A 10,628-nucleotide genomic window follows, 5' to 3' on the forward strand; every position below is an offset into this window, starting at 1 on the left:
CTAGTCAATTCACCAAAAGATATCAAAGATATCCCTTTATTACAAATGATCCAAGTATCCCCCTTGAGGCTACGGCTATCAGAAAGCATTTAGTTGGCTCCCAAGCCAATATTTTTCGGATCTGTTTTATTATGAAACTGTAACACATTTTCAATAACTTTTAGCTTTGCTATACAGAGCAACAAATAATTTCCCAGAACCCCTTTGGAAAATCTGACATGCGAAATGATTCTCTAGTCAACTTGTGTATTATTAACCTGAAAAAAAAAACCCTATATACCGGATCATTTGATCACTGGAGAAAATGGAAAAGTATTGGGAGCTTCAGGACAGATGGACGAACTTCAGGTCATATAAAACACTACCAAGGCTGTATTTGAAGAAAAATGTGAAAGTTTGTGAAAGCGCCCCGGGTGAAAATACTTTGTGTTGCTAAGAAACATCATCCCTGATGATGGATGAATTAAATTGTCTCAGTTAGCAGAGCCAACTCCAGGCATCCCTCGTTTATTAGTAGAATGTTTTCTTGTACTGGTAATTTATTTCAACAGCTACGTACAAATAAAAAGCCCTACCTTGAAATGAAACTGAGAATTTCAAACTTGCATAATTAATGCTAGAGGACAGAATAGAGTTTACATCTTGAACAGAATTTAATAACTAACATTTAAGAATGTAAACTTTGAAAATGAGTATTAATACATCCAGACCATTAAGAACTTATTTTAGGATGAAATGCAGTGTATATTTCTGCAGTGAAATATACTGTTCAACTTCCAACACAGCATATAATAATCCAGTGAAGAATAAAACTCTTCAAATATTTCTAAGCACTGAACAGCATCGATATTCAGGTAATCATCAAATTTTTAGCATCACTGAGAGAAAACCATATTAATTTGTCAGGCATTGTTATGATGACATCAACATAAAGACTACACAGGAAGGAAATAATGCAAACCACTTGCTTTTCTCATGTGGATGTTGTCTTCACGTTTCACTCAGTTGCTTTTTTTCATATCTCACTTACTGTTTCTCCTGCAGAACACATTTGTGAACTTGGAGCAGTGTTATCTTTCCATTTCTGAAGTGTTTGCTGATGAACTCTCACAGATCATACCTGCTTTGCCAGCTGTGCACTGCTTTAAGTGAAGTCCCTTCAAAAAGGTATAGCTGGAGCAGAGGAAGGCCACCAGCTTCCCTCTTCCCACCAGCTGGGCCAGAGGAGCTCACCTGAAAGGGGAAAGAACAGAGAGCACAACTCACCTGGCACAGCCTTCAGAAGAGACAACAGCAAAAGCAAAGCACAGCGAGCAGGGAGCCCCCAGCGTGAGCGGGACAGTCCTGAGATCAGGAAGCAGAAACCCGAGTGCTGCTCGGAGATGAGGGAAAAGGGCAGGGCTTTCTTAATAACCCAGAGAATAATATGCAGATTTTTATGACACCCAGAAACCAACAGGGTTGATGCGATGAGAATAAACCAAGGGCAAAGACCCATTCTGCAAGAACACAGCTGGAAAAGAGGAGAACCATGAAAGAAAATGAATTTTCACTTGTCTGATGCCAAGGCTTTGGGGTTTTTCTTCCTATTCACTAGTCTGTTCTAATCGAGATTTCAAGTTGGAAGTTCCAAGTTTTAGGCCCAGAGAGTCCAATTTAAGGAAAAAGGTAGAAAACCCTCTATAAACAGTTCTTCCAGATTGCATCACAGCTTCCAAGTCAGAAATTACCACACACAGTAATATGCTCAGCTAGTCAATACACAGAGGCAACCACAGAGGCTCTTCTTCCCAAATAACACCACCATGGAGCAGAGTTACCACTGGAGAGCCCAAGGAGAAGTATTAAACAATGATACCCATTTGGCTGCACTAGAGGAGATGTGTTCCTCATGGGCCTAATATGGAAGAGCTTTACAGTCTGAGCAGAAGCCTTACAAAACCTCAGAGGACATGTCTTATCTGCACCACTTCTGCTTCTGGAATCCCAGAAATCCTGAAGACAGAAGGCAGATCAGACTGCAGCTTTCCTAGGCACAGATGTTGCAATCACATCTGCCTTAACTGTAAGCCACAGCCCTTGCTACTTTCCAACTCTTTTGCAGCATCTCTTAGTTGCTTTGGTTTTGGAAATGCCAGTGCAGAGGATAAATGATAATCTAGTGTTTATGATCACATCAGGTGTAGAAAAACACCAACATAAAAATGCCTGCAGATTATGTTAGAAGCAAAGAGCATGAAAGACAAGGGTTTGAAGTAGAGAGACCATTTCTTGCCCTCCCCTCCCTTGTCCACATGATTCACAAAATAACACTTCAAATATTGAGATCCGATTGAGCAAAGTTTTTTTTAAGTGTCGATCTGCAGCCATGAAGAATGACCATTTGGGTATGGATCAGACACAGAAGTATAATTAAAGGTGAGTTTTAGACAAACTGCATCACCACTGACCCAGGGATGCAGATCCACGTAAATGTTCTCCAAGACTTTTCTCTTTTAACTCACTAAAAAAATCATCTCCCTTAACACCTATACCTACAAGATGTTGGATTTAACTTGTCCCATTTTTGGCTCCCCACTGCAAGATAGACACAGAGAGAAAGAACCAAGACCAACAATGGTCCCAAAGACTATGAAGGGATCAGAGCACAATCCACCCACTCTGCAGCTCCAGCTCCAAAGGTCAGGTCTGCAACAAGATCCAGGTTGCAGGACTCTGAAAACAATAAGCTTCTTCCTCTTGGCATTTTCACTGCAGAATTATTTAATGCTTTATTTATTACTTGGATGACCTACAAAATAGTTGCAGAAGTTGGTAGTTACCTTGGAAGGGCTGCGAGCATTCTGGGAAGCAGTGTTCTACTTGAAAAAAGTGGGACTAAACGATTAACAGAACTTAAACTGGGGTTTTAATAATGAACTTTCAATACCAAATTTTCAAAAATTAAAAATAATTCGAATTTGTGATATAATAATAATAGGAGCATTGTATGCAAAAGATGGTAAGAATCATTCTGTTCATCACTGACTAGGGTTGTACACGATGTTTAGGTCTCAACACAGAAATAGGAAACAAAAGCTCAGAAGAAAAACCAATCTGGGAGAGTTAAACAGGCTTGGTGAGTACAAAAAAAAAAAAAAGTAAAGAAAGATAGCACAGGCTTCAAAATAGGTTACTAGCAATTATAAGAATCATGTCCCACTACTGCAATATCCACAGCAGAACACGAAAAAAAAACAACCCAAGAAGCTTAACGGGTTAGGAAAAAAATTAGAATAGTATTAGAGGAAATATGCTACCTCCAGGGATAGTTAAACAAGGGATTAGGTTATGGAGGGGTTACACAAATCTTCACTGATTGTTTTCAAGGCCTGGTTGGAGGAACATGTCAGAAACGGCCTATACATATCTATCTTTACACTGAGCTGTGTGCTCACACATAGAGCACAGGGCCTCAGCGCAGAGCGATGACCTCCAGAGAGCCACGTTTTCTTTGCTAAACTTAAAGGCTGCACGAGTTTAGGCTCCTGCCAGGAGGCTCAGCAGGTGACCTGACTGCTCCTTAGAGCTCCAAGCAGGCTTTTGATATCTCTCTTTTCTAAATAGCCAAGGCAGGCTGTGATTGACAATCTTCCCTCACGTCAAGCGCGCTACCTTAAACGTGGAGGACTCTGAATGATCCACCGGGGAAATAAAGTCAAAGTACAGAGAAGGAAATGCCAACTGATCCCGGGAATCCCATCCTGAGAAGGAAATCACAACTGCCAAACTGGGCAAGGATGTGCACATCCCGTAAGTACCTTGAACTACAGGTAGTTATATTTTCTTTTCTAGCACCTACAATAAATAAGCCTTAATAAAAAGCAGTATTTAACAAAGTACTTAGAGAAATAAGGAGGGAAGGTTTGACGTTTTTAAGCTTATTTTCACAGCGGTATGAAAGGAAATGAGGTAGAGTCAGAGCTAATTCTCCTTATATAATTTCACACAGAATGATTAGTTCTGCCCCAACAGTAACAGCTTTCCAGAGGGTCCTACTTGTCTCCAAGATTGCATACAGATGCTCTAAGTGTAGCTTCCCTATTCTCCACTGACAACCAACTTAAAAGGCCAATATAATACTCATTTTCCTATAGAATGAAATTCACAGCGTGAACAGTAAAATAATGTCAGAGCTACCATGAAACTGCAGTTGCATGTTGGGGGCTGCAACTTTTAAAAGTTTAATCATGAAATGGATTCACAGAGAGGCACATGCAAAGCACCCTGGTGCTTTAGGTGTAACCCCTGGTCACCAGGGATGTCCAAGAGCAGCACAAGCTGTGGCTGGACAACAAGAGGGCAAAGGCACAGAGGAGGAGCATTTGTGTCACATGCCCTGCTGGATTTTTTTCCCTTCAGAAGGTAGGTTTCAATCATTCCTGTGTTAATGCTCCCCCTCTCTTAAGCCTGATTAGGAGAGACATTCCACATGCTGAAGGTGGTGGAATTCCTAAGTCACCTGGGTCGCTTCTGGGTGAAATACCAATTACTGGTAATTCACTGGAACAAGGCCTAAAAAAAAAAAAAAAAAAGAAAGCCCTAAAAGACACCCCTCAGCCCAACAGTGAACATATCACATGGATAATCCTAAAACTCTTTGCAAAAACTTGTAATAGGTATTAGTACTTTTATAAAGCACTGCAGTGCTTTGTGTTTAATCCTTGAATAGACACTAGTAGAAAAGCCATACTCAATTCCAAAATTGCTACTGCAGATTCCAGCTCAGCTACTACTATTCCTTTAAAAACATACAGGTTTTTAAAGGATATATACAAATATACATTTCATATATACATAATAGTAAATTTAACTACCAATGAAGAACTTAAATCACACCCCAAAACAGCATGCAAAATAATACTATAAGAACCTTAAATGTGTATATCTTGCAGTTTTAGCACAACCATTTGTTTTACAAAAGACTTACAGATTAAACACAAAGCACACTATTAGTTATAGGCACAAGAACGACCAATTTTTTATGCCTTGCCAGAAATAATGACTAATTAGGCCAGCACCACCCTGCAGTCATTTCCATAAATCTTGCCTTTATGTTTAAATCACAACAAAAAGAAAACTGACTTAACAACAACAAGAGCATATTTCTCATTAAAGTTTTCTTAAAGCAAGATCAGGACAAGAAATTATTCTCTGAAGTCAACACGACAGTGTTACTGTTTATTTGGAGAACTTTAACTCAAACCAAACACAAAGTTACACTCAGAAATTTGCCATGTTAAACTGCAATCCAGTATCAGACAAGGCAATTGGGAAAACCTTCTACTGGGAAATCACAAAACACAGAATTTCACAGAATCCTGATGGGTTTCTTGTTCTGCAAAGTCAACTCACAGCTTATTTCTTGTGTAAACCTTGAAAAGAAACAGAATATAAAAGACGCAATATGTTCAACTACTTGTTGAATTTTTGTTTTCTGGCATATTTGTATGTAAAACAAATATCAAAGCAGAAAGATATGTAGGAAATACGACGCTGAGCATCAGATGAAACGAGAAGTTGTACTTCAGTCAAGATTTTAGTTTTAAAATGACGGGAATTATGGTGCTTCTGAGAAATCACTTGTTTAATTATAGGCACAAGGCAAGATATTTATAAAAACACCTTATTCTCACAACATAACAGGGACTTTATTTTATTTACAAAGGTGTCACCTGGTAAATGAAAAAAAAACACCAAACAATAAAACAGAATCAATATCTATACAGGCAAATACTCCACAATAATGTAATTAATGCACATCTTCGAGGTTGTTTTTCCCTCTCCAAACCAATCTGATTGGAAAGAAGAGGGGGAAAAAAGGGATATTTTTCTGAGAGTTGGTCTAGAAACAGTGCTATCCCTCGCTCTTCTTTCTCCCAAATATTCTGCCACTACAGCCACACACCATCACTGCTCTGCCTAATCATCCATTCCGAGTTTCCAGCATTCCCAAACATTTACTCTTGCATGCACAAGGGTTTGATCTTCTGGAAGTGCCTCCATACAATGGCTTTACAACCCTTCTGTTTCTATTATGAACATTTTATTAGGCTTTGGGAGGATGAACCAAAATGCTCAGTTCTTGAGAGAAATAACTCATGGCAGCAGCAAGGTCTCCATCCTTCATTCCAACATGCTTGACCACTGAATCCTGCCAGGGTGAGTAACGCCCAACATGGGACATGGATTCCATCCCAGAGAAGGAATAAAGCACTGCATCATATTAAATCTGCATCCAATTACTTAGGGGTGAACTTGAAGGGTGTGTTTTTCCCCTCAATGACAGCTTCTAAAAACGACTGTGAAAGAAATCTTGCACTTTGGATGGCATTTTACTCATCAAGACCACGATCACCACAAGTTTTCTGCTGCCAGAGGCACGGCCAAAGTAACCTTTTTAAGAACCGCTGTTGTAGCTCCAAGAAGAAAACATTCCCACGGTATTTATGGCAATATCATACTTGTACCCTTGAGCATCACTAACACAGGCAACCTGCTGCACAAACAGGCATCTGACTGCCCAAAAACAAGCTTGGAACAAAACTGGAAAGTAGCACGTGAAGCCACACTGTTACAGAGCTACAATACAGATGTTTTCAGATGCAAAACTGGTTAAATTCCCCTTTTTTCGGTCACACTGACATTAATTTTTCCACCGATTTTCCATAACAATTCAGCAAAATCAGGTTATGAAGAATGTATTTAATCCAGTTGCATCTGAAGTGCCAAGAAGAAAACTTCTGCTAATCACATACATATTAAATTTTGCATGTTTGATTATATGTAAACCTACACACACGCAAATACCCAAACTGAAGTTGCTTATACAGCACTAACTTGGAATTTGTGTGTCTCAACTGTTTGTGTTCTGTGTTTCTACCCTAAAAAAATAATTATTCAAGGGGCAAAAATACCAAACCACACTGTTTACCTCCAACTTCTGCATTTCATCATTAATGTTACACAGTTCATTGTTAATTTTAGACATTCCTCCAGTTCTCACTCCGACATCAAAGAGCTGCTCATATCCAAAACACCAGCAATCTGAAATCCTGACTAGAAGCCATTTATAACTTGAAAAGATCTTTGATTTCTTGCCTACAGGAAATACTGCCGATCAAAAATAAAACATATATATATATATATGCTCCCATATATCAGTATAGGTGGGGTCCAGGATTTGGGATAATAGACTGCTGGGAGACGTGGTTTTCAGATTCATACCTCATACTCTGCTTGGTGCTTCACACGTTTATTTTTACTTTCACATCTGACGTGCAGCAATATGGCCAGCAAAGGTGCGCGTTTAAGACACCCTTTGATATAAATCCATGGAGAAGCGAAATTCACACTGGGATTCGTGTCCTTCCAGCACCCAGGCACTGCTTCCCCACTGCTAACTGCACCGCTTACGGATGGCTGGGGGGCAGGGGGAGGCTGCCTCTCCACAGCCCCCCGTTAACAATTCTGCCACCAAAGATTAACATGATTCTCCTGCTTTGCAAACTCAGTAGAGCACATTTCTCACTTACAAATGGGGACAAAAACCACGATAGCCGTTCTTTTTCCATGGAATCCTAACAGGCTTTAATATGTATTTAGAGTTTTTTTCTTCGATTTTGCAAGGGAAGGTCTCAACTCTTTGGACAAGACTTCATCTTTGCAGTTGGAAGAGCTAATACAAGACAACCTTTCACATCAAATGTGAGAAGCTCAACAGCTGCGGGAGAAATGCCTTACCCAATGGCTCTGCCAGCCTGGACTATATGGGATGGTTTTGGATAAACACATTCTGATCTTGAGAAGCCAAACAACAAGATATATATGTATTTTATTTATTTTCTACAAGTTAGAACCCAGATCTAACAAGTTAGGTTACAAACAGTAAGGAATTTAAATACAGCAAATGCTTCTAAAACTACTGGCCTTTCCTACATCAGGAAGGGCGATCACAGCTTCCAACAGCCGTTCGGGTTTTGCCCAAGAGGTTTATTCCAGGAGTCCTGAGTGAAGGAAAGTTCACTGATAACATACTGTTTTGATGACAGAATGTATGTTTAGACACTGGTCAGAAACCACAAACCTTCCCTGCTCTGATCAAAACACAAAGTAAGAGTCCACACTGCAGACTGGGTCAGAGGCCTGCAGTGCCCAAAGCTCGTGGCTCTGAGCTATGGGCTCAAAGCACTTTTCAGTCACAGGGTGTAGAAAACATTTATAAAAAGCTAAGCCAGGAACTTTTTGTTTTCATATTCTCAAATTTTATTGAGCAGAAATGTTTGAGGATAAGTTTACTGCTTTTACCGGCCACTCTAAAATGGGCCTCCAGCCAACCAGGTCTTTAAAATATGTCTATATCTTACTTTTAAAACAACATTAAGGAAGTTGTATAAGTTTTACATTGGAGTCTAAGTCACTTAGCTGCAAAAGGGACAAACTTCAGCTGTAACACAGGCATGACTTCTACAACAGCACCTGTTGCACTTGGTACTGATCCTATGGCAGGAGAGAGATACTCAATGGTTAATTAACAGGTGTTTTAACTCGTGGCAAATCAAGGCTGAAATTCAGGTGTTACTGAATGCACATGTATTCCTGCATGAGAATTCAAACTGTGCATTTACCAGCTGAGGGAGGAATTTGGTGCTCTATTTGTGAAGTACCAACACCTAGAGCTGAACAGAGCTTGCTTTCTAGTTTCTGCCATCACTGTCAATCATTAAACTGGGAAACTGATCAAAAAGTTTCTAAACAACACGTGTTTGTGTATTTGTATACATTTGTGTATATTTGTGTACTGCTCTATTTGTAAACACCAAAGTGTTCACAAATACACTGAGGATGACCCCAAACTTTTTTATATGTGGGAGGCACACAGATACAAAAAAAAGCCAGCACTCATTTAAAATCCTGCCTGCCCTTAATTGATTTGTGTAACCTGGATTCACAGCACTTAAACTGATTTTAGCACACCTGGACAAAGAGGCGATAAAAAAAGATGAAGCAAGAAGAATACACTCTACATTAGGCCTTGAAAGCTTCAATTAAAATTCAATATTGTGCTTTGTATAGAGGCTCTTAACATGAAAACCCTGTCATGGTTAAGATTTAAGGTTAACCAGGTTAATAGAGTCCAATAAAACAGCTCTATTGAATTATTCCAAACCATTGTCATGAGCCACACTAAAACCTGCTGCTCAACTTTACCTGTCTGTTGGCTATACTGAATCACAGTAATGCACACCCACTCCTCATCAGCCACAAAAACCTTCCATAAACTAAGCTTCAAAGTCTCTCTCTATTTCTTAAAAAGAAAAAAAATAATAATAATAAAGTTCATGTTTTTGCACGTTAAAACGCTTCTCTGCTCCAGCCATCGCAGTCATGTGTTAAAAGATCCGTGCAGACCTGCGAAGTCCCACTCATCCCAGACACACTTCCCTAAACTTGGGATGTGCTTTGCAAACTACATTTAAGCAGCTCCTCTGCTGCAAAGCGCTACGTCCCACGGCATTTTTAGCCCACAATAATAAAACTAAAACCTATGTCATTCTGCAAACTTTAAGCGTTCTTTATGTTTTTCGCTTTTCCTTCTACAAAGCATGATGATAGGCACGTTTTCCCAGGTAGTTTCCCCAGCGGAACCGCTTGCGTGCACAAACATTTTGGAGCCGCACAGAAAAAAAAAAAAAAACCCGAACGCAGTTTCATTCCGTTCAACCGCTTGCAAAGAGCAGCCCACCCGGCCGCGAAAGCAAAACCAAAAGGTAAAATATAAAAAAAGAGGAGTGTGTGTGTGTGAGGAAGGGCACTTCAAGCGCCGAGCGGGCCCGGGGGGTGGTGCTGCCCCAGCAGCACCTGCGGGGCCAGGCCCGGCCAGGCCACGCTGCGCTCCAGCCCGGGCAGGGCCGGGGGGAGCCGGCACAGGACCAGGGGGAGCCGCGGGGACCCGGCAGCCCCTGCCCGCCCTGCCCGGCCCAGCAGCCATGTTAGGGCGGCCTGCAGGCGGCACCGGGCTCGCCGGGGGCCGAGCGGCCCCGACTCCCCCCGGGCCAGGCTCCATCCGAAAGGGTCCACCCCCCCCGCAGGTGCCGGAGCCGGGTCCTCCGGGCTGCCCCCGGCTCCACTGGGCTCCACTCGGATCCCCAGTCCCGCAACCCTCTCTCCACGCCGGTCCTGCCGAGCGCCCGCCCCGCTGACCCCTTCCCTCCCTCCCTCCCTCCCTCCCGGGCTGGCGCGGGCGGCCCCGCTGCTCACCCCACCCCGAGGGCGCTCACCTCCTCCTCCTCCTCCTCTTCCTCCTCCTCCTCGCTCCCTCCTGGAGACCGCGGGCACCGCCGCGCCGCCGTGCCGGCCCCTCCCTCGGCTCAGAGCCGGCCCCCTCCCGCCCCGCCGCCCGGGGACCCTCCCTGCCCGCGGGGAGAGGGGACCCGGGGGGCTCCATCGGGATAGCCCGGCCGATGGAGCAGGGGGGATGAGCAGAGAGGATCCCGAGCGAAGTGATGCGGGGGGAGGGAAACAAACCGCGTGAAAGGAAGCGAGGGGGCACTCGGGAAGAGTTTGGGGAGGGGTGGAAGGGGTAAATA

At 42.4% G+C, this 10,628-nt stretch overlaps 1 protein-coding gene across 5 annotated transcripts in view; it reads right to left on the reverse strand.

Moving 5' to 3' along the window:
- The window catches only part of GTDC1 (glycosyltransferase like domain containing 1), a 208,266-nt gene extending 197,882 nt beyond the window's left edge, over positions 1-10,384 (reverse strand). For 3 of the 5 annotated variants that reach the window (XM_050340496.1, XM_050340493.1, XM_050340495.1), the window contains exons 1-2: positions 10,320-10,384; positions 1,121-1,233 (exon numbers count right to left, since the gene is read on the reverse strand). The gene's annotated coding sequence lies outside the window, so the exon portion shown is untranslated. The remainder of the gene's footprint in view (positions 1-1,120; positions 1,234-10,319) is intronic. The other 2 variants (XM_050340507.1, XM_050340505.1) reach the window with 1 other exon arrangement.
- Positions 10,385-10,628: the final 244 nt, after the last annotated feature.

Source organism: Myiozetetes cayanensis, unplaced genomic scaffold (assembly GCF_022539395.1).
Source record: "Myiozetetes cayanensis isolate MyiCay16 unplaced genomic scaffold, myiCay2020 scf9, whole genome shotgun sequence".
NCBI lineage: Eukaryota > Metazoa > Chordata > Aves > Passeriformes > Tyrannidae > Myiozetetes > Myiozetetes cayanensis.